The sequence below is a fragment of the Mytilus californianus genome, unplaced genomic scaffold (assembly GCF_021869535.1).
Source record: "Mytilus californianus isolate M0D057914Y unplaced genomic scaffold, xbMytCali1.0.p SCAF_90, whole genome shotgun sequence".
Classification (NCBI taxonomy): domain Eukaryota; kingdom Metazoa; phylum Mollusca; class Bivalvia; order Mytilida; family Mytilidae; genus Mytilus; species Mytilus californianus.
Window position 1 is genome coordinate 250,667 of NW_026262746.1, and position 24,926 is coordinate 275,592.

Sequence of the window (24,926 nt, forward strand, 5' to 3'; positions counted from 1 at the left end):
TGTCTATAATGTCCTTTTACATAACTAAAAATTCTAAATTACGACAGCTTCAATACAGGATCACTCAGAGAATTTTGGGGACAAATGAATTTCTCTAAAATATCAAAGTTATACCAAACAATAAATGTAGTTTCTGTGCGGACTCAATAGAAACCATAGAACACATTTTCTTGACATGTCCAAAAGTATTTGAAGTATGGGAAAACCTTAATAGATGGATATATATATAAGTCCAAATTGAACTACCACTTAACTTCAACATAGTCTTATTTGGGATATTAGACAAAACAGAAAAAAAAACATAAGTAACCTAATAATATTGTTAAATAAATAATCCATATACAGAACAAAAATGCAAAGTGGACAAGTAAATATTGTACTTTAAGAAATATCTAAAAGACAATATGTTTGTTGAAAATATAATATTTTTAAAGATAAAGCATTGCAAATAGCGTACTTCGGCTGGAACCACTAGCTCCAACTAATGAAATAATTATACAAGTAAATTTTTAAGTAATGCAAAGATCTTCCCAATCCAGGCTGCATAGGTTTTTATGTCATTATTCTTTATTTATATGTTTGTGTCAAATTACTAAAAAAACAACTATATGTATTTGTCTTGATTTTGCTGATGTACTATGGACTTACTACCATAATTAAACCATCTACTATGACTATCTATATATGTAGTGTTGCCAGTAAATACATTGCAAATTAAAAAAAAATGCCTATATAACGTCTTGTTTATAATATTCTTATACTAGTCAGATAATTAAGTACTTTTAAATCTCAGGATGGATTGTTTGACATGGAAGGGAAGGAATTTAAAATATTTAAATTGCAAAATTTGCTGTCGGCATCAATATAAGGTGTCAGTATTTTCCCTTGTTTTAAATCTTTATAAAACGCCATTAAATTCTGTTCTTTTTGTGCCTCAGGATGGATAGTTTGATACAGATTGAGAGATACATAAGTCTATGGGTTATAAAATCTATGTTGAGAACAATAAGAAATGCCAGATTTTGTCTTTTTCTTTTATATACTTATACTGTTCTCATGATTGATAACTGTCATATTCCTGACTTGGTACAGGAATACAGGAACTAATTTTAGTCTTAAATTGCAACATTTGTTGTCAGCATCAACATAAGGTGCCATTACTTTCTCTTTCTCTAAAATATATTGTAACGATTGTGTTCATTTTATACCTCAGGATTTATAGTGCTTAGTTCTTCTGTTCCCTATTCAGACATCGGACTCGGACTTCCTTTAAGCTGAGTTTTACTGTGCGTATTGCTGTGTGTTTGTTAATTCTACATTGGCTAGGAATAGGAGGAAGTTTGAGATCTCACAAAACATATTTAACCCAGCCGCGATGTTGCGCCTGTCCCAAGTCAGGAGCCTCTGGCCTTTGTTAGTCTTGTATATTTCTTTTTTTATTTTGGTTCATTTATATGTTTTGGAGTTTAGTGTGACGTCCATTTTCGGTGAAAAAGTACACATTTTTTGGGGGATTTTTTTTTGCTGTGGTGGCCTTCGGCTGTTTTCTGCTCTTTTGTCGGGATTTTGTCTCTTTGACACATTCCCCATTTTCATTCTCAATTTGATGTTACACAAATTGATATCTGTTTAAGTCTACGGTTACTTAAACTTATGTTGATAACATCAAAAAGTGCCAAAAGTTCTTATTGTTTTTATAATTCATGGATTGTTTGTAAAAAAAGGGAAGGCATTTATGTTTAAGATTGCTATATATGTTGTGGTCATTCATAAACGGTGATAATATTTTGTCTTTTTCTAATTATTATGTAATGGCATTACAATTCTGTTCTTTTGTAACTTCAGGATGTAGTTTAACAAAAATAGAAAGCGATTTTGGTCTACGGGAAATGATTCTTATGTCGATAACAATAAAAAGTGCCACTATTTCTATTTTTTATAATATTTTTGTACTGGCCTGATAATCGAGTGACGGAAAACTTTTTTTTTTATTAAAAGCAAATAATTCTTAAATGATTTGCTTATCTATAAATACTTGAATTGGATTGGTCAATTAGAATTTTTCTGTTGGTTTACACTTCGATAAACCATGTTCCCGAAACTACTTTCGTAATCTATTCATGCGCAATACACATGCTTGCAGGGATCCCGGGAATTTAAGCGAATTGAGATTAAAAAAACAAATGCATAACAGTTGTTTCTATTCTAATCATAACAAGAAATGAATAAAATAAATGCACTAAAGCTTCGAAAATGTATAAAATTAAAATTTAAATAAAATTCCGCGAAATTTCATGAATGATTTGGCGAATTTACGTCATGGCAAAACACGACGTCATACGAATGAAAACTTTCAAGGGAAAGATTATTTCGTTACTTGTACGCTTTCAATTCCGATAACATCTAAATAAAATGAAGTTTTGGAGGTAGGTGCTATTTCATTTTAGATTCCGTTGCATTTATCGAACATTTATGGATTTTAGAAAGTCAATATGGCAGCCAACTCCTTAGTTACGACCTGCCAATTGTTCATTTGGTGGTAATTATAGTAGCCTTTGCACAAAAAAATGTTAATTAAAAATCGCGAATATTTGGCTTAAGAATTATAAGGATTAAACACATTTTTTCTAGAGGTTATTGATGTGTAACCCGGGTCTCTTACTCACAAACTTTACATAAAAGTCCTTCGGACTTTTATTCAGTTTGTGAGTTAATCGCCCCGGTTTACACATCAATAACCTCTAGAAAAAATGTGTTTAATCCTATAGTAAACGCTAACTGACTTTTTTGACATTTTTACCTATTATGTCTGTTTGTTTTGTTCACACATCGTTGTCAATATAATGGAATTGTATGGGACTGTCATATAAGTGAGATGTTTAGCTAGCTATAAAACCACGTTTAATTCACCATTTGCTACATCAGAAAATGCCTGTACCAAGTCAGGCTTATGACAGTTGTTATCCATTCGTTTGATGTGTTTGAGCTTTTGATTTTGCCATTTGCTTAGAGACTTTCCGTTTAGAATTTTCCTCAGAGCTTGTTTTTTTTTTGTTATTTTACTTTTTAACAAAAAAGGCGGAAATTGGAGTGAACAAATGAAATATGTGCGAGCGGCGTTAACGTCCTTTTTTTGTATGATTGATCTGCAAACTACTGTACATGGTCAATAACAATCCGTATTTATCAAATTAAATTATAAAGAAACCATTCGTGTTGCTTAGTCTTTATTTTTTCTATGTAGTGTTTTGTGTACTATTATTTGTCTGTTTGTCTTTTTCTTTTTAGCCATTGTGTTGTCAGTTTATTTTCGATTTATGAGTTTGAATGTCCCTCTGGTATCTTTTGCCCCTCTTTTATAAAAAAAAATTACTGCTTGTCCTTTTATTCTTACTAATGATAAAAGGTTGCAAACATAGTACACAACCAAAGTGGAATGCACTATGTTGTCCCTTGAGGCTTATTTTTGTGTAGTCAATACTACACACAACATCTTTGTATTATTTTACCGGCTTACTGAAAGCCTAATTATTTCAAATATCATGATGTACACCAATGCCCTTTTTATTTCATATTGCCTAGCAAGTACCAATATTATGAGGTAAGTGTAATTAATTTAGTGTCCAATTTAATAATTTAATTTGACTGATCTTTTTATAGATTTTTCTTGTAAGCATTCAAACTAATTGTGTATGAAGAAACTGACATTTTTGAATATTTGCATACGAGGATTGTTTCAGTAACAGCACTGCAATAAGTAATTTTGAAATGATCTTATATGGCCTAAATCTAAAAAGTTTTTTCAAACAATTTAATTTTTTTTCTCCGATTTGTATTTTGAATTTTCTTTGGAGCTTGATATTTTTGTTATTTTACGTTTCATACTAGTTTTATTATCATTCACGTTTGTCCATTCGAGTAGTTTTTAGTACCAGTCTATGTCATGCAATACCAAATCAATTTTCAGGCAACCTCAGATGTTTTACGCTTGAAGTTGCAAGTCAAAGGAAGCACGGATATTCCTTTCAGCACAAGGAAGTGTGAGTACTTCGTTACTGCATTAAAATGACATTAAGTTTGAAAAAAAAGATGTGTAAGGTTCTTATGTTCTCTATTTTCTTTGAAAACTGAATATGCAATAGACAGCTTACAATTTTAGTTGCCGTGTCTTGTGAACATGTTAATCTATGAGTTTTCAATATTCTTTGGTATTTATGTTGGTGTTTTTGTACAGTTGTTTGTCGTTTGGTAATTTTTCGTTTTTGCCATGCCATTGTCAGTTTGTTTACGATTGAGCTGTGTTTGACTGTCCCTTTGATATCTATTGACTCACTTTTTTGACGCCTCTTTTGCTATCAATTCCAAGAAATAGCAGTGAGGTTAATTGTTTATCAAACATCTTTCTTTTTAACTGCTTTATCAATTTCTTCTTGTTTAAAAAAATAACAATCAGACAAATGATTTAGGTACACAACATTATTCATTAAATAAACGCTTAAATATCATCTTTTAGAAATCAATTTTAAAGTGTTTAAATTATAATGTAAATTTTGAATCATAACATAGCACGCAGGTATGAATTAACATAATGGTTTATCAGGGAAAATGAAATGTTCATTCTTTGCTAAATTACATTATATATTATGATGACAGAAGTTTAGCGAGATTCAAATCTTATAAATTGACAAAGAAGAAATAAAGCAAGGTAACAAACAAAAAATTATGAATTAGCATGAACTCGAAGACAAACGAGACCGAGTGCGTCGACAGGGTAAAAACATCATGCTTAGCATGAATTAACCATCATGGAAATTCAAACACAGGATTAAATCGCTCTGTCGCTTAGAAAAAATGCAATAAGATAACATGCTGATATGATTCTTACTTCATTTTATATTTCCCGTCGAAGACTCAGTACAAATTGCGCTTCCAGAAACATTATTTGAGGGAAATCGCATAAAGGAAACAAGTAGGACCATTGCATTAAGGCTTCCAAGATAGAATGAAACATTATCATTTCTTGTAAAAAACAAAGATTTGTTAAACAAGGAGAATTATATATTAGGTATGATTTTTATATTTCGTAGATTAGAATGTATCTGATTTGTCATGCATGTCTTTAACTTTTCAATAGTTGTCATTAATGAATTGTACTGTTTACTTGAACACGACTAGTGATACATTAATTGCTGCTAATGAACAAAGGGTTAAAGTTATTGCCAGTTAAAGTTAATGAAAACCTATGTTAAATATGACTATGATTCTGAACAAACCTCTTATTTTTTTAAAGCAAAAAATAAAGAGAAAACATGTACCCCAACAAAAAACGGAGGTCAACTCAGGGTGCTTCGGAGGGGGTAAGCAGTTCCTACATATTAAAGAGACATGGGGAAAACGTAGAATATTAAAAAAAAATGAGCACGAACAAGTGACTCCTTTTGAACACAAGGTCCTAGCCAAAAGGGCCATGTGAGTTTAAGCACCACTTGTCGTCGTCCGTCGTCATCGTATATTGTAACACAAGTCTGCTTCTCTGACACCACTGTACCAATTAATACCAAACTTTAACTGATAAGTCATCTAGTACACAAATTGTGTTTTGTTTGTTTGTTATTGCCAATGAATAGACATTGTTGACATAACTAATCATAGAAAATAAGGGAAAATGCATTTAATGGCTTATATCGTTAAAATCTTAATAAATTCTTATTTCCACTAAACAAATATATGATGACTCCTTATAAGAGTTACCATTACTGTACAAAAAAAAAACTGTATGTACCAGTACCACTCATTGTACGAATGACTTCGTAGTCAGTGGAGGGCTGAAAATAATTACTAAATCAACTGATAATAGCTGAAACGGTTGTGACAGATGCCTTTTTGTGTTGTTATAATTAATTAATGTCTGTCCCAACACTTGTTGTGAAAAACAAAAATTGCTATCCACAGTCATTTTAGAACTGTTGCTGTGGTTAACATGCTTTGTCACAGTAACAAACTTTGTGTTACAGTCTTTCCAAAGTTGTCGCAGTTGGATATTGTTTGTTGCAACTTCTTAAAGGATGTAACAGTCATAACATGCTTTGCAAAACTTTTTGAAGGTTGTCCAGTCGTTAAATATTTCAAAAAAACAATTTTTAAGGGTTTTTTTTCAAATATTTAAGCGTTCTAACCGTTTACAATTGTTTTGTCTCACCTTCTACAAGGTTCGGTACTGTGTTGTAGTGAAATTACTCAAGACGTATATTATAATGATTTATTATTTTATTTATTCTCGTTTTCCGTTTTTCGTTTTTGTCATGACAATGTCAGTTCCTTTTCGACTTGACTTTTCCTTTGATAACTTCCGTCTGTCTGTTATTTATTCTGTGTAGTCAGTGTCATATATGACTTGCTTTAAAGTTTAATCATACCAGAGTGTTCCGTTACAAATATAAAGTAAATGAAGTATAAATTATTGCAGGAGAAATTAGGTTAATTTTTAAATGTATATTTGAAATAGCTTTTCTAGATTATGCGGAAGAGAAAATGTTAAGAGGTTAAATGATTCGTCGGTGCCTGGTGTAAATTTAATGAATATGACTACCTACGACATATAAATGGTTTATTTAAATTGCAGCTATATGCTGGAATACAATATCCATGAGTGATATTTTCTGACGAAACAGCCGTTCGATTTAGGGTCCTATGAATTCAAGGACAAGGCAACTTTATCAAGTTAGATGGAAAACAATTCTTCACCGTTAACCAATTTCCATCTATAATTCTTCTATTAAACTGTCGGCCGGCCGATCGATCAGCAAAATAAATCTTACAAAACATCGTAGAAGGGCAGACACTGATATTAGGCACAATAAAAGCTGAGCTAGAAACTGTATTCGTTGAGTAGAAATTTACGATATTGAAAACTTATATATCATGTTTACATTCAGCTGCAGATCCAGGATTTTGAAGGAAAATAATGAAAACATCTCATAAGGCCACACAAAAAAAATGAGCCCAAGATAAATAATCATAATAATTTCGATTTCATAACAGTTTGTAAAATATTTTAAAATAGAATTTGAGAAAATTTATATTGAATTTTACAACAAAGCAAATATTCACATATTTTTTGCTTTGAAAATTATTAATTCTATGTCACTTGTTAAATAAGATTGCACCATAAGTATATTTTCCAAATATTTTTTAAAACATTTATAATAAATAGCCGGCAAAGTGAGTATTTATATAATGGTTCAAAATGATTCTTATCAGGAAAATAAATCAATGTTATTAAATTAGTTTTCCTGAAACAAGGCATAAGAATCCTGTACACACAGTCATAACATTCGTAGTGTTATCATCATCATACTCATCATGATCGTAAGGATTAATATTTAACAAAAAAAAAAGTTATGGACGGTTCATCATTTAAAAAAAAGAAAAGTTACAATGGATACAATTCCTATACGTATTGTATCATGTGTATTGCTGTTTTCCAAATATAGTTACAAAGAAATACATGTTCAAAGAGCAAAGTTGTGTCATCTGTACTATTATTTTTCTGTTTGTCTTTTTATTTTTGGCCATGGCGTTGTCAGTTTGTTTTCGATCTATGAGTTTGACTGTCCCTCTGGTATCTTTCGTACCTCTTTTACATATACACTGGCAAATGTTGCTCACGTGAATTTCATATATATCAGGTGAAATTCACTTCAATTGAGTTAATACATGAAACACATGAAAACTGTCTCAAGAATTGCACTCAAATTGAGATTCACATGAATCTTATGTCACATTTTTCACGTGGATTTCACTCAAACTTTACTGGTATCTTTTATGTTTTTAATCAAATTTAGAAATGTAGATGTTATTTGAAAAACTCTAATTTGAGAATGCACGTGAACAATAATGTATATGATTTTCACGCGAAATTCACGTGAGTGTCCCATTATATTCATGTGAAATAAGTTCACATGAGTTTGACGTATACGTTCGTTTGATGTTAAATTCACTTGCATTTCACATGATATACATTTGAATCTTAAATAACGTGAAATTCACGTGAGTAGAATTGCCCTGTGTAAGCCTGTATATTTTTTTAGATCAAGCATAATATGAAGATTAATAAATAGAGTTAAAGGCTGAACAATATATGATTGTCCCTAAACTTGGATGGAGAGTTGTCGCATTGACGCTCTTACCGGATCTTTTTATATCTGTAAAAAGCATGTATTGAAAAAAATGCTTACACATGAGTGCAGACAAAGCATTACATGTAAAATATACAATAATAATAAGAACAAATAATCATTACATTGTGTCAAAGATCAAATTTATTCGTTCAGTGTATGTTCACTTGTGTTAATATGTCTTTTGATTGAGTTAAGCTATTTCAATTGATATTCTATAGTGTGTCTTTCTATGTTGTAATGTTACACTATTGTTTCAGATAAGGGTGACGGTTGGTACATATTAAAACGTACAAACCCGCTGCATTTGTTTGCACCTGTCCTAAGGCAGGAACCTGATGTTCAGTGGTTGTCGTTTATTGATGTGGTTCATAAGTGTTTCTCGTTTCTCTTTTTTTATATAGATTAGACCGTTGGTTTTTCCGTTTGAATGGTTTTACACTAGAAGAACTTGTGGGTTCCTTTATAGCTTGCTGTTCGGTGTGAGCCAAGGCTCCATGTTGAAGACCGTACTTTGACCTATAATGGTTTACTTTTACAAATTGTGACTTGGATGGAGAGTTGTCTCATTGGCACTCATACCACATCTTCTTATATCTATTTACAGTCCATTTCTATGTTTGTTGGTGTTTCGTTTGCTTCTGTTGTACTTGAGTTGTTTGCCTCTAATAATATTGCATCGGTTTAAGTTTGATAACCGTTTTTTTTTTTTTTTGCTTAATCGAATAATGACTATCAAACATCGGTATACTACTGTTGCCTTTATTCATTACATTACAAAGTAAGATAACAAAACTACCGAACGCCGAGGAAAATTCAAAACGGAAAGTCCCTAATCAAATGGCAAAATCAAAAGCTAAAACACATGAAACGAATGGATAACAACTGTCATATTCCTGACTTGGTACAGGCATTTTCTTATGTAGAAAATGGTGGATTAAACCTGGTTTTATAGCTAGCTAAACCTCTCACTTGTATGACAGTCGCATATAATTTCATTATATTGACAACGATGTGTGAGCAAAACAAACAGACATAGTAGTTAAAAATGTCAAACATCAGGGTACATCAGTTAACATTGTGTTATAATTGTAATCACTATGAAAACAAAGAAATATGTAACAAAGAAACACAAAAAGGCAAATAGACAAAGTACATTAGTAAAAATGAAAGACAAGAATACAATAATTTACCATAGCATAATAACACAATGACGGGATGTATAAGAACAGGCCACGTCAAATGGATATCTCCAAAACGGACTAAAAAGTAAAAGTGATATTCATAAAGACAAGTAAAAGAATACTATAACACGTTATTAAGATGATAACCAACGTCAGTTCCCAGAATCTATACTTCAAGACCATCGTGTATTGTAATATACGGAATATTTATCAACAAGGTCTTGGTACCTTCCGATGAACTATTTTAGAAAAAGGACGAGACGTTTTCTGACATACCCCTGGTTCATCAACTTTCTACTCAGACACTGGTGACGTTTTAAAAAATCTGAGTAGCAGCTGCAAGCTCTTGAATAGCGAATACGTTGGGAAATATATATCCCATATGCAGATGAAGTTGGTATATTGCTACAAAGGTGGGGGGAAATTGATGATTTCAAAATTAAAATTGTCTCGTTTGTCATAGATTCTGGTACTGAGATGACCGCGTTTGTCAAATTCGAGGTATAAGTCTAAAAATGAGGCGGTGGAAGCCGTGTCTGTTGTTTCTTTAATTTCTAGTTCTGGGGGATATATTAATGGAACCCAATCAGAAAAGTTTGGATTGTTAATGGAAAGAACATCATCAATATATCTGAATGTGAAATTAAATGACCTGGCTTCTCTGATCTTCTTGTTTTTAACAAGTGTCTGAAGGAACTCCGACTCATATGAAAATAAATAGAAGTCGGCAAAGAGAGGCGCACAGTTCGTTCCCATAGGAATGCCTACAATTTGTCCAAATTCAACAAATATATTATCAATAAGAAACTCCAGCATACTGATCACTTGTTCCTCTGTGTAGCATGTTTTACCTTTTTGTCCACTATTAACAAAATATGCCGTATGGTATCCCAAAGTAATAAATTTATAGCGTATGCTACTAATTTTATGTTTAAAAGCATTGTGGATTATTTCTTTTAGACGATTTTCAATTTCTCATGGGGAATGGTGGTATACAGGGTTGAAAAATCAAACGTTTTGATAGAACTAATTTCAGAAAAAGATCGAGATTTAAAATTATCCAGAAGTTCTTTTGAGTTTTTTTCAGAATCCACATATGGTTAATACCACTACGTGAGTAAACAGTTTCACATTATTTCTGAAGACCCTCATTTACTGCGGAAAGAATTTTTGTCAATCTAATGGACAATTCTTTAGTCGAACATGCAGATGAGCCGCCAATGTACCGTTGTTTGTACGGAATTTTGTGAAACTTAGGTATCCAATACACACAAGGTAAGTCCTCCGATTTGTTGTTAAATGTAATGTTCATTGAAGCCATGAATGACTTTTGATTCGTAAAAATCTCATCATTGTCAAATGATGTGTTTTTGTATGTGGGATTACCTGAGAGCTCATTTATTCCTAATTCTTTTACAAGACACTCGTAGTAGTACGATTTACATACAAAGACAATATTATTTGAAGCTTTGTCCGCAGGAACAACATACTTATCGTGAAGAGAAGATAGACATTTCACAGCCTCTTTGTTTCTGAAAACGGACTTTAGTCGATCATTCACACAGTTTTTCAACTTATGAATGCGACGTCTGATCAGAGACCTGATTGTTTTGACCCATTTTGACAAAGTGTTCAGTGCAACTTCTTTCGTTTAGCCCATGCTCTGGCGTAGTCTTCAATCGAAACAAAAATTATTTTGAAGTTATGGTTCCAATTGATGTATTGGGGTTCTCTAAACTTAGGATCATGAGACCTTTCGGAGATGTTCATGTTGAATTGTGTTTAGATCCCCAGTGATAACATGGCCAGTTGGGCTGTATATATAAGCTCATATAATTACATGCCATTAAACAAACGCGATGAAACCTTGATCAGAAATTTCAGCAGTACGCGCAGGCGAAATTTACATAACTGCATCATTCACATGCACCGAATTAATTATTCAGTCTTGTTACATATTTGTTTGTTTTTATAGTGATTAAGATTATAACACAATGTTGACTGCTGTACCCCAATTTTGACATTTTTACCCATTTTGTCTATTTGTTTTGTTCACACATCGTTGTCAATATAATGGAATTTTATACGACTGTCATACAAGTGCGAGGTTTAGCTAGCTATAAACCAAGGTTTAATCCACTATTTTCTACATAAGAAAATGCCTGTACCAAGTCAGGAATATGACTCGTTTGATGTGTTTGTGCTTTTGCTTTTGCCATTTGATTAGGGACTTTCGTTTTTGAATTTTCCTTGGAGTAAGGTATTTTTGTGATTTTACTTTTGACTATTCCTTTCAGATGTACGAAAGCGCTAGGCACTAAATTACATCCTAACTGATTTACTACCGTATTGTTTCATAATACGTATATATACATATACATGTCGCTCGTTTTTTAATAGAAAATACATGTAAATATAAATTATAAAGTACGATTTCATTTTTTGTTGCTTGCTTTATTAATATTTTTTTTTAATTGTTTTTGAAGTATGTTGTTGTTAGTTTTGTTTTTATAGGGGGAGGGGAGCAAGGGGGATTCACACAGCCGGCATGTAATTATTCAAGCAACACACGATTAACTTCGTACAGTTTCCTTTAAAATGTTTCGATATAGATTCTAATCTTTTGACACAGATATACCAGAAAATTTAATACTATCAAATTTGTACTTCCAGCGAAAATACAAACCTATTCGTTTTCTCAGGTGTACACGTGCACCTTCTAATTCCACGGCCACTGTCAAAAAGAAAAGGGACACTTACTGGACAAATATGGACACGATCGGGTCATTATGTTATTTTCGCACAAAGCGATGCCCGTCCCTTGCCGTCATCACAGATCGCTCCTCGCCTACGCCAATATTCCCCTTTGAAACATATCGCTGTGGATTTTGTTTTGTTTGTATTTTTTAAATGTGTAGGAATAACATATACACAATTTGTAATAACGCGTCCATTTGGTTAAATTTTACAGTTATTGCATATGTGTATACGTCTGAATATACATGTCTATGTTTGTAGCAGTCCGACTCTCAGGCAAACAAGAAGTAAATTAACATAAATACCCAATGCATGCTCTTTTGTGACAGTTTTTTCAACTTCATGGTACTAGGAATAAATATATTTGCGAAGCCTGACAAAGTTATAAGAAACCTGCTAAGAAGTCCACATGAAAAAGGGTGCTTACAAATGGTCGAAAGTATTCTATGTCGCTAAAGGCATCATGGGTATATAGATTTGTTAATGGTAAAAGAGGAGCGAAAGATATGAGAGGGATATTCAAAATCACAAATCGAACATAAACTGACAACGCCATGGCTAAAATAGAAAAAAAAACAAACAAACAATACACTAGTAACCAGAAATTAGCTTAAACGGCCAAATAGGTATTAACCATCTTTAAAAAAGATTACTGGAATATTGAATCAGATTAAAAAAAATTAAAAACGGTTTTTTTATCTTATTTAATCCATTCTAAACTATTTTTATACCAGTCAAAAAGATTCCCTTGCGGTCATTCAAGTTATTTTAAGACTCGGTTAACCTCCGTCAAACTAATAAGTCACGCCCCCGTTAAACTAATTCAAACTGATTTTAAGTCCTTTTAAACTTTAATGTGTCCGCTTCCTTGTAAGGTAAATCACTCAAGCAGAAAAGCAACCCCGATAGATATATATTTATCTGCAATCCATTCCATACGTTATCGATTTTCTTTACAAATATTCACAATTAAAATGACTTAATGACAAATACATAAGAAAATAAGTAACTTAAAGATATTGATCCAAGATATATTTTTAAAATGCAGCAAGAAAAATGAACCTGTTGAAAATAGAAATTTCCGGTAAATAATATGATTTTAATGTGTCCACATGCAGTAGCTGTTTATCTGAAAGAGTATTGATAACTGATATGAAAACTCGAGTTATCTCAGTATTTGTGGTCTCTTAACAATAATTTCTAAAAAAAATTAAAACGAGAAACGGAATCAAGGATTGTGAAAGACAATAAAGATATCAAATAGAAATAAATTAAATACAATACATTTTTCAGTCTGTTACTCTGTATGGTGATGACTATTATTTATATTTTATGTTAATTCGTCGTATTCCATTTCGTGTATTCCTTACGGATAATCAATAAAGGGACATATGAACAGACAATAGTCATTGTTTACATAATTAAAATCGATAAAATTATTAATCCTTTAGGTTAGTGAAAATCTTTTACAATTACCGACAAATAAAACAATATGTTTTAAAATTAATGAAACCTTTGATTGTGCAAATGTTGATATTGTTGACTTTTTCCGTAAACAGTATAGTCTTGTTGAAATAAATTAACAAATGTATCTACTTTTAACTCTGTATTAAAGTTGTAATACTTGTCACAGGTGCAAAAACAAAACATTCACAGCGGAAAAGGCTGAAAAAATCAAAATGAAACTTAAAAAAACAATAAAGCACGGCTATACGATTGTGTTTAGTTAATATCGTGCAATTCAGTCCTCATCAAACCCTCTTATAAGTACCGCACTTCGCTGTAACCTGCAAATAACTCAATTTACCGAAATTTAATATACATGAAGCAGTAATTCTTGGACTATTGCATTTTGCCTCAACAATAGAAAATTTGTCAAGCTGTAAATTGTCCTACCCTTAAAAAGGTTATGTATGCATTGAACAGTGGTTTTAACGAAAGAGCAACTTAAAACAGGAGCGTCGAAATGATTACTAGTATACACATGAGGGGGTGAAGTTCCGAGTGTGATACATGGAATAGTTTTTTTTAATTGAAAAATCCTTTGTAATACACAGGCCTACAGAAGGGGTTTTAAAGATTACGATCCAAAAAAAATAAGTCATTGCAAAGCAAAAAAGAAATTATACATTGAATATACAATGTACATACAAATATAAAAGATAATGATGAACTTAAACATGTTAAACTTAAATTTATTCTAGGTTCGTAGAATGATAGTTTGGTATGCTTGCCATTTGAAACATTTCATTACATTCTTTAATATGGTTTTTGTATCTGTTCGTACTTAATGATGTTCCTTTCTTTCCAAAATAAAAACTCCCCTGTTAATTCAACTGTATTGACAATTACATCCTATATGTATGATTCGTTTGCAATACACAGAAAAATAGATTCCTCCAATTTGTTTTTTTTTAAGTTTTGCTTTGATTGTTTTTTTTTTCTTTATATATATATATATATAAGTCTAGAGATTTGCACAACGATACTAATATAAGATGGTATTATACGAAGATGTTGTTAATAAATCGTGTTGACAAATATTTCGGCTTAACAAATAGCCTTCTTCGGTGTCAATTATTTTAACAATACTAATAATATGTATAAAAATAGCTCAATAATACAGGTAAGTTTTGGTCTATTGATTTAATCCAAAATCCTGAACATCATAATATAAAACAAAACTCAATGCTCTTAGTACAATGAGCAGGATGGCAACTTTAGTACAATGAGCAGGATGGTCACTCACCAATATCTGTCCCCTAAAAGTTGCCATCCTGCTCATTGTACTAAGAGCATCCCGTACAGTCAGGCACTCAGAGTCAAGCGAATATGTTCCAACTCAGAAACAACTAAAAAACAACTACGTCAACTCGAAACCCGCTTGAAGAGAAGGGGCTACAAACACAAAACTATCCAAAAAGGCTTTCAGAAAGCGGAAACTATTCCAAGGAGTAAACTGTTAGAATACAAATATAAAAAGAATAATAAAAGGACTCCATGTGTTCTTACTAACCACCCATCTCTCAAAAACAGCTTCGGTGTCATTCGTGAGCATTGGAAAACAGTTGAAAAGAATTCCAAACTATCCAAGATTTTTCCCGAGCCTCCCATGATAGCTTTTAGGCAACCCAATAGTCTGCGTAACCTGCTGGTGCGGGCTGAAGTGTCTGATAATAGAAGTACTTCTGGAGAATGTCGTTCGTGTGATGAAAAACGCTGCAAATGCTGCCTACAGATGCATCACTCATCAACTTTTCACAGTAAGGCAACCGAAAATAACTTTAAGATATTTTGCAATGTTAACTGCAAAAGTATGAATGTTATTTACATTCTAGAATGTTCGGTTTGTGGCCTCCAATATGTGGGTGAGTCAAAGCAGCCTTTCCACAAACGCCTCAATGGCCATAGGAGTGATATCTCTAAGAAGCCACTTCTCCCAGTTTTTTAGCATTTCAGACAGTCTGGGCACACACTTGATGACTTTAACCGCATGAAGATCCTAGTGATTGAACAGAACATTCACTGGAGTGAAACCCAGCGACAGATTCGGGAAAGCTTTTGGATAAAGGAACTAAATGTACATCATCCAAACGGCATCAATAAAAAATACTAAGTTTTATTTTTCACTCATTTTGGGTTGTAAATATACACAGTCACGTATATTTGAGTATTGAGTTTTGTTTTATATTATGATGTTCAGGATTTTGGATTAAATCAATAGACCAATACTTACCTGTATTATTGAGCTATTTTTATACATATTATCAGTATTGTTAAAATAATTGACACCGAAGAAGGCTATTTGTTAAGCCGAAATATTTGTCAACACAATTTATTAACAACATCTTCGTATAATACCATCTTATATTAGTATCGTTGTGCAAATCTCTAGACTTATATAATTTTTTTCCTTATCTGCACAGTATCGTCTATTCTAGACGATCCGATACATAGTAAATTTGCTGGTTGGTCCTTTTTATAGACTTCTATATATATATATATATATATATATATATATAATGAATTTATCTTGTTAAACACAATTATTAAACATCATTTGTTATTTATCCAATGCGCGAGAATATGCACTTGATTTTCTCAACCATTTCTACGAAAGTAACAAATCCCATTGAATTGTTGGATTTATTTCTTATCTCGTCTTCAGTATATACAATATAATTAAATGTGTTCCATTGTAATTGGCAAGCTTATTTAGTTGCAACATTATTTTGTTTATTTGTACTTATATCACAATTTTTTTTTTAATTGATGATGTATAATCAATTTTACTTCACACGAGGGCCACATATCGTTAAAGAACATCATGTTCTTTTTAATTCCTTTCGATGGATTTTCCGCAATAATACAGCAATCCAATTTAAAGATAAGGATGGAAACTATATACTTCATGTATAAATTATTGCATCTTATGTTTTCTATAATGTGCGTATGATAAAATCCTCTTAACTTTGAGAAAAATTAATATTTTTTTTCGGTTAGTTTTACGTCTACTGGGTACCAGATAATCATGTTTTTTAAGTATAATATAGATATCGTTAATCAATATTTTTAACTATTAATATTTTAATAGACATGTGATTACAACACAATATTAATCTAGCTTAAAGAAGTTGTAACCATTCTAACGTCCAAGAATTATTATCAAATACTTTTGAAAATGAGTGCGCACAAATTGAGGGCACGTGACAACAGTAAAATCTATTTAACAAAATCGTCATAACTGGTGATAACAATTTTTGTGATCAAATCAAAATCGAGACGAATACACCCTATGAATAAAAGGAAATATGATAGATACGTCAAGGAGACATCAACAACTCAACAACACAAATAACTAAAATCCGTCAACAATTGACTGTCTACAAAATAAGTCAAACTTGAACAATGGTCCTACAGTTGTATTTAGCACAAATACTTTGACAGTTTGGGAGGTGTGTACAGGGTACGGCTGTGATTTAGAAAAGGGTAAAACTGATTAAGGATGAATTACACAACATCGGACTACGTGAATTGTGGCTACCCAGTCTGAACTGACATTTGAAAACGCCTTTTTACTTATAAAACAGCGCCTAATATATATATAAAACTATATTCTTTGTTGGAAAACAGTAGCAATTAGTAGTGTGCCATTTACAAAAATATAACCACAAACCTAGATTTTCAATATTACTTGACTAAGTATATCCCTACTCTAAACAGAAAGCCCGGAAAGGCTATTACAAAAATAAGACAAAATATTTAATATTGAGAATGGTCGTTTTCTGAATGTTCCCGTAATGATATCGTTTATGCAAAGTATGTAGTCAATGTATTGAGGACGAGTTCCACTTTATTCTTGTGTGTCCGCCATATAGAGACTTGCGTGCAAAGTTTATAAAACAATACTACTGGTATAGACCGAGCGTATATACACGGATACAGTTGTTAACTCTACAAAATGTTAAGCAGTTGTCTTTTTTGGTGAAAATTTATTATCTTGGCGTTTAAAACGAAGAAGGACAGTATTTTACAAAATAATTAACATTCTCTATCTACATGTTTTATTTCAATTATAATTTATTATTTCTTGTTTACACCGATGAGCGGTAAAGCTTGATGTAATAAAGTATATATCATATTGTATTTTTAGAAGACCTACTTTATAACCGTCCTATAATACAGTTATGTACACTACCAACAATTTGCTTAATGCCGCTATATAAATAGTACTTTTAGGAAACATAACTAATCAGTACATTAAATGCCGTTATATAAACAGTACTTTCAGGAAACATAAATAATCAGTACATTAAATGCCGCTATATTTACAGTACTTTTAGGAAACATCGCTAATCAGTACATTAAATGCCGCTATATAAACAGTACTTTTATGAAACATAAATAATCAGTACATTTAATGCCGCTATATATAAACAGTACTTTTAGAAAACATCACTTATCAGTACATTTATTTATATATCATTTTTAGTGATGTTGAAAAAAAAAATGGTTTCCAGTACTGAAAATTTCGGTCATTTTTCAGTACTGAAAATTTCAGTCACTTTCCAGTACTGAAAATTTCAGTCACTTTTCAGTACTGAAAATTTCAGTCATTTTTCAGTACTGAAAATTTCAGTCATTTTTTAGTAATGAAAATTTCAGTCATTTTACAGTTCTGTACATTTCAGTCATTTCACAGTACTGAATATTTTAGTCATTTTTCAGTACTGAAAATTTCAGTCATTTTTCAGTACTTAAACTTTTTGTCATCTATAAGTTCTTCTACACATACAATATTAGGTCAATGTCAGAAAAATATAAAATGTTTGTATGAGGCTGAGAAAATGGGGAAGCTCGCCCTTCCCCTGTTTGGTGCCGAAGACAAAAAAGTTTATATCTTTATGACATTGACCTAATATTGTTTTTTATACTGCAACTTAAATTAATACATTGATAGCTTTTTAAATCGTAACTATTATATATTAATAACATAAATATCAAACTTATTTTTATCCCCTAATGAACCCATGATTGTGGAGAAAGTGTTCCATGATGAAATTGACATTGCACAAAATATAGAAATCAACGACAACGGAAGCCCGCAATAGAACGGTGTTTTAATCTTTTGCTGACGACAACTTCAAAATCTACTCAGGACCAGGATTCTTTAAGGTAAAAAGTTACGAATTATATCAAAGTAGTTCACATTTCATTTGGTTAGTATGGTATGGTGGTCATGAAATTGAATATGGTGTTCAAACTTGGGGCATTTTAGTTGGGTGCAAGACAAATCCGCCCTGGGACAACTCGGACCGTCTCAAAAAAAGACAACTCGGACCATCTATAATGACAACTCAGACTAAGTTAAAGTATAAAATTAGACTTTGGAAGGAATGAATGATTTAAGGAAAAATTACGAGTCTAAAGAGAAGAATCTAAATTGATACTTTTTTTATTCCAATTTTGAGCATGTTGAGTAAATATAAAATTATAACGTCAACTAGGGGCGTGCTTTTTTGTTCTTCGGTAGTGAGCCCGAAGAGGTCCATTTCTGTTTTTTTGGCATTGGGAAGATCTTCTCGCTCTCTTCTATCTTTTCTTTTTTAATAGGTAGTTTAGACGGCAGAGACACATAACAAACATCGCGTCGCTTAGTCTAAATGACATTAATAGATTTATAGATGCAGAAATGATAAAATATGAGATGTGTGATAAACGTGTTTATGGTATGGCAACCTAAGTAGGAAACTATAAGGACAACTAACTGGATAAATAATAAAAAACACACGGATAATAACAGTTAGGGTACGACCTTTTGATATTCTAAGGAGGGGAATGGGGCAGGAGGATCTTCTGCGGAATGTTTTATTCATTTAAAATTTTTAACTTGTCGCTAAGCATACCTATTTTTTTCAGCTCTTATCAGGCCACCATATTCATATTCAAAATCCTCCTGCCCCCCACCCCCTCTCCCCAACCCCCTTTTCCCCAAAAAATCAAATGATTTGTCCTTATTTAACACGAGTTTAAATTGATTGATTGTTGTTTGTTTGTTTTTAACGTCCAGCGACTAATATTTCATACATGTTTAGACAAGACGCGAAATTAAAAGTCATGAATAGAATATCAAAACACAAGTAAGGAGATGTGGTATGATTGCCAATTAGGCAACTATCAACCGGAGTTCAATGAAGTAGCGTTAGCAATTATAACCAACCGTGCGTCCTTCAAAAATGACAAATACCCATACTGTATATCAGCTATAAAAGGCCACGACATAAAAAATGTGAAATAATTAAAACGAAATAAACTAACTGCCTAACGATATGTAACAAACCCATTCTAAAAAAAATCAAATATGAGTCGACAGATATGAACAAACAATAACCACTGAACTTCAGGCTCATGATAATGTGGCAGGATTCAACATGTCTGTGAGCGCTCAACCCAGAGCTCCAGTTAAGCTGCGTATTTGCGTGATCACGCAATAAAAAAAATTGAAAACCCAATTCAATTGACGATTGCAGCGTTCAAAAACCCAATTCATGCAAAGGAAAACCCAATTATATGTCAAAACCATGCGTTCTTAACCATTCTAATCGCTATCGTATGCGTTATTTACCATTATCTATTACATTGTCGTCGCGTTAATCTATTTTTGTAATATTTATGATTGGAAATGTCCTTTCGTTCTAAAAATAGAGCGTTACATCAAAAACACATATTTCGATCGTCTCTGCATTTATCCAATTAGCATAAGTCATGTGATCATAATTATTTTCGTATTGATCGGGATTTATCTTCACACATAGCAATGAATTAAAACGAAAGTAAATTTTCGGTAAATATATTGAATAAGAGCATGTTTTCAGCTTCTTTTTGATAGCTGAGGGAAAATTATGATGATAACAAAACTTAGCTAGTGTTATCAGGAAGCGTCCCTCGGACGCACAGGTTCGTGCAATGTCGCGTCCAGGGCTAGTATGCGTGCCTGTACGAGAACATTAATTGACTTGTTACTGTTAGTACAACACGGGTTTGGTCTCCATATGACTAATCAGTGGTGTAAGAACTAAATCAGTCGGAACAGTGAAAGGCCAACACAATTATATAGCTGAAAATCAATGGAAACCAAAAGTTCTAATAAGGGACAACTGAAGACCAGATTTATGTAAATACAATTAAACAAAAACATTCAAGTATTATTTTAGTTTTTTTATTCTTCATTTTAGTTGATGAGTGAACACACATATACGTTTTGACGTAAATGTAGCTTGCCACTTTCTTTGTTTTTGGTCTAATTGTTCTCATGCTATAGATAGTTGTCTTATTGGCAAGTGCAGTACAACATTGTCATTTATTAATTTGATGTTGCAGGATTATTCAAATTGAATGTAGTCTCAGTCATTAAACCCCCTCGCCTCCCCCCTGGTCATATCCTTAACCTGGTAGTTATAGTCAAGGTTTTAAGGTGTATCTTAAATCAATTATGGGAACTACTTATAATTTAAAGAAAAAGTAGGTCTGGCAAACAGTTGATAGTACTGGTAGACTGTCTTACAGGACACAAAGTTCACAAATACTACATAAAAGTCTAAAAACTTAGCCACAACTACTCCAAATAAACTGACAGGTGATAGTATGTGCTCTAGAAAAGTAATAAGTTACTGTCCCACTACTGACACCAGTTTATGTAAGTTGAGAGAAAATACAAAACGGTTTAAACTAGACACAAATTAAACGAACAATTGCTCGTACGGGTATAAACTAAATAAAACAGCTATCACATATATAATGAAAGAAACATATTTAAGATGGATGAACATCTCGGTTTGATGTTATTTCATTATAACATACCTAAAGCTTGTTGATGAAAAAACCCAATACATTAAGGAGCTTGGTGGTGAAAAACTCAATTTGATATTTGCTTGAGGGGTGAATTAGAATTAAAAATGCAATTGAAAATACAATTTCACTCAATTACATAAAAAATGGTGGGTAAAAACCCTAATTTGTGAATTCTTATCTGGAGCTCTGTCAACCCATCCCTAAACGTAGACAGTGGTGTAACAGTACAACATAAACACAACGTGTAAAAGTCAGTTGCAATTGGATTAACCCAAAAGATCGGTACGAGAATTTAAAAACAACTAACATTAACTAAAGATGATAAATGTGAAGCACCGAAATAAGAGTATTTGTAGTAACTGAAAACTTGTTAGAAGCCAATTAAAACCACAATATAAATCATGCTCTTCCAGACTAAAGTATCAATCAGTGGCGGATCAAGAAATGTTCATAAGAGGGGTGGGGCAATAGGAAACTCGCTCTAATCATGCTTCAGTAATTCCCTATATAATCAACCAAATTTTTCCCACAAAAGGGGATTGACCCCGCCCCCAAAATCCCCCTCTGTCAATCATTACACAACAAACGGATTTAGTTATAAACAGTCTGGAAAACGCAATTACCTTGTATACTTGTACCTTGAAAACATATACATTTGTACGATCAAGGTTCTGGAAAAGTGGTGGTCCGAAGGTATTGACCAGTAGATTTTTCTTCAAGGACCAACAGGGAATAAAGATTTTGAGAACTCTGCAATATCTTTTATATACAATTTCTAAAGGAAAGATGTCCTTTTCGGTCATATATATACCAGTAAAATATTGACCTATTTTGTATAGTTTCAGATTATTTCAAAAAGATAAATAGTCTGAGCTTTAAGCCGTATTTGTTTATCGTAATTAAGTTAGAAAAACATTAAGAAACAATATCACGTACACAGCGATTTCTTCCAACCATTTTTTTGTCTTTACACTTTTATAATTACATCAATGCCAAAACAGAGAACACTATTAAAGTCATGTCTACCAATTGAACTGGCGTAACTAAAATTTTAATTTTAATTTTATAATTTTAACTAAATTTTCTAATAGATTATCGTAAACTTCGTTTATGTAATCCAACTTAAAAAAAAATGTGCTATATTCGACGGCAAATTGTATTGTTGTTTTGTAACTTCTTCATCAGAATATCTCCCGAATAGGTCCTGATTCATTATTTTGAACTAATCACTAGAAGGCATTCTGGAGATATACAGAAGAGACCAATAAAACACGCCCTAGGTCCGTACATGAAGAGACGTCTATATCAACAGTTGAGTACTAGTGTTCCAAAGTATTTTTGGGACTTTAGGTTTGCACTCCGCCGATATGTCTGTCTGTCTGTCAGTCCAGCACATCAGCGTTCAACTCTTTTTTTTCTTCATGCTTCAAGATATTAATTTGACATTTGGTGTATTGTTTTATCATGACAAGTTACAGATCAAGTTTGAATTTTGTTCCGGTCGGATGATTTTGTGCAGAGTTATGGCCCTTGGACAGAAAATTCACTTAAATAATTTCCGCACCTTTTTCGTTATGCTTGAAGATATTGACTTGATATTTGTTATATTCAATGTAGTTTAAAGATCAAGTTTTTAACCGGTAGGGGACTATATATTGCCATGCAATACTCACAGACGCTTGTTATTTCTTTTGTTTGAAAGCTGTGTGAGAAAATATTTTTTGTAATGTTTTGATAGATTCTCTTTTTTTTTGGTTTTTAAAATTACTGATTGTTGATTCAATTTAATTATTATGACAAAATGAATACTTTAATTAACAGATTAATTAAAGAGCACTAGCTACGAGATATATAAAAAATCTAACATATGATTTTTTTTGTTCAATCATTAATGAAAGTGAAATAGTGAAATTATTATTCGCTTTTAGCAGCCAGTATAGTTAAATTTTGTCATGAAATTGCCACCGTTGGAAGTATGCAAACATCCCATAGAGCAAATTACATGGATGATTAATATTGACCATTCGGTATATGACCGTGTTCTGAGCGACACGTACATGCAGGTCATAAATTAATTTGTTGAATGAAATCAAATCTTTAACTACTAATGGGTGCCGTAGGAGGTCCACCGGAATTTTTAGCGAGGATTACTTGGCATGGGAGAAAGGAAGAAAGACCATTCACAAGTTGACTAACATTTGTTTTCTCTGTTTTAATTGAAAAAAAAACAACCTTTTAAATGTAGAGTTCATAAGATAACAAGATTCCCTGAGGAACACACCCCTACCCCCCCGTCTTTTTTTCAACCCTCGAATTAAAACCTTGCTTTCTTACCGATCTTTTCATGTGCCGGACCGGCAACTTTCTTAATTTATTGAGAAATTTTACAGTGCCGTTATACACATGCATGTTGTCTGCTTGGAGTCCCCGCCCGAAAAGAAAGAAATAGCCAAGAAACTCCAAGATAATAAATTCCTGCATCACGTGATGATTTTTGCCACGTGGAGATTACATAAAAATAATTACCGAATATGGAAAGTGAAACTACAATTCAAAACATAGAGTCTGAAAAGAAGGGTTTTTGTTTGGCAAAGGGTGCCGGGGCAATCTTCTCTGTGTTCAAAATATACATGAAATATTTGCCACTACCCCTTGTCTGTTCTATAAATTCTATCTGTTACTTGAAAAAAATTTAGATAAATAGGTAATGTGTCCCTGGGACACTGATGATGCCCCCGCTTGCATATCATATAAAGTTATAAAAGGACATTACTGAGGAACAGTAAAAGTGATACTACCTTAGTTTGTACTTGATCCGAGTATTGTGTATAAGTTATATACCATTTGGTTTAGGCAATTTAAACTTAAGTTAAAGAACGGAAACAAAAAATTCTCATATTTTTCATTTGTAAAGGGGCATAACTCTAAAACGGGTAAAATGACGCCACTTAAATTCAAACTTGATCTGTGTTTTGTTGTATTTAGCATTGTGTATAAGTTTCATAACATTTGGTTGAGGCAAACTAAAGTTAGAGAACAGAAACGAAAGAAATCAGTTTTTTTTTATTTTTAAAGGGACATTACTCTTGAACGGTTAAGGTGACCCCACCAAAATTCGATCTTGATCTGTGTTTTGTGTTAATAAGCATTGTGTATAAGTTTCATAACATTTGATTGAGGCAAACTAAAGTAAGAGAATGGAAACGAAAAATTCAGCAATTTTTCCAATTGTAAAGGGGCATAACTCTAGAACGGTTAAAGTGACGCCACCAAATTTCTAACTTGATCTGTGTTTTTTGGTAATTAGCATTGTGTATACGTTTCATAACATTTGGTTGAGGCAAACTTAAGTTAGAGAATGGAAACCAACTTCGGGACGTACGGACGGACAATGGTAAAACTTAATGCCCCCTCTGCTATGGCGGGGGCATAAAATTTAACCCCTAGACTTATTTTA

At 32.4% G+C, this 24,926-nt stretch overlaps 1 long non-coding RNA gene across 1 annotated transcript in view; it reads left to right on the top strand.

The window, feature by feature from the left end:
- The first annotated feature begins 3,975 nt into the window (after window positions 1–3,975).
- Window positions 3,976–24,926, top strand: part of LOC127717221 (uncharacterized) — a 74,565-nt gene continuing 53,614 nt past the window's right edge. Inside the window, exons 1-2 of the long non-coding RNA XR_007989148.1 lie at window positions 3,976–4,040; window positions 4,910–5,065. This is a non-coding gene — a long non-coding RNA (uncharacterized LOC127717221). The remainder of the gene's footprint in view (window positions 4,041–4,909; window positions 5,066–24,926) is intronic.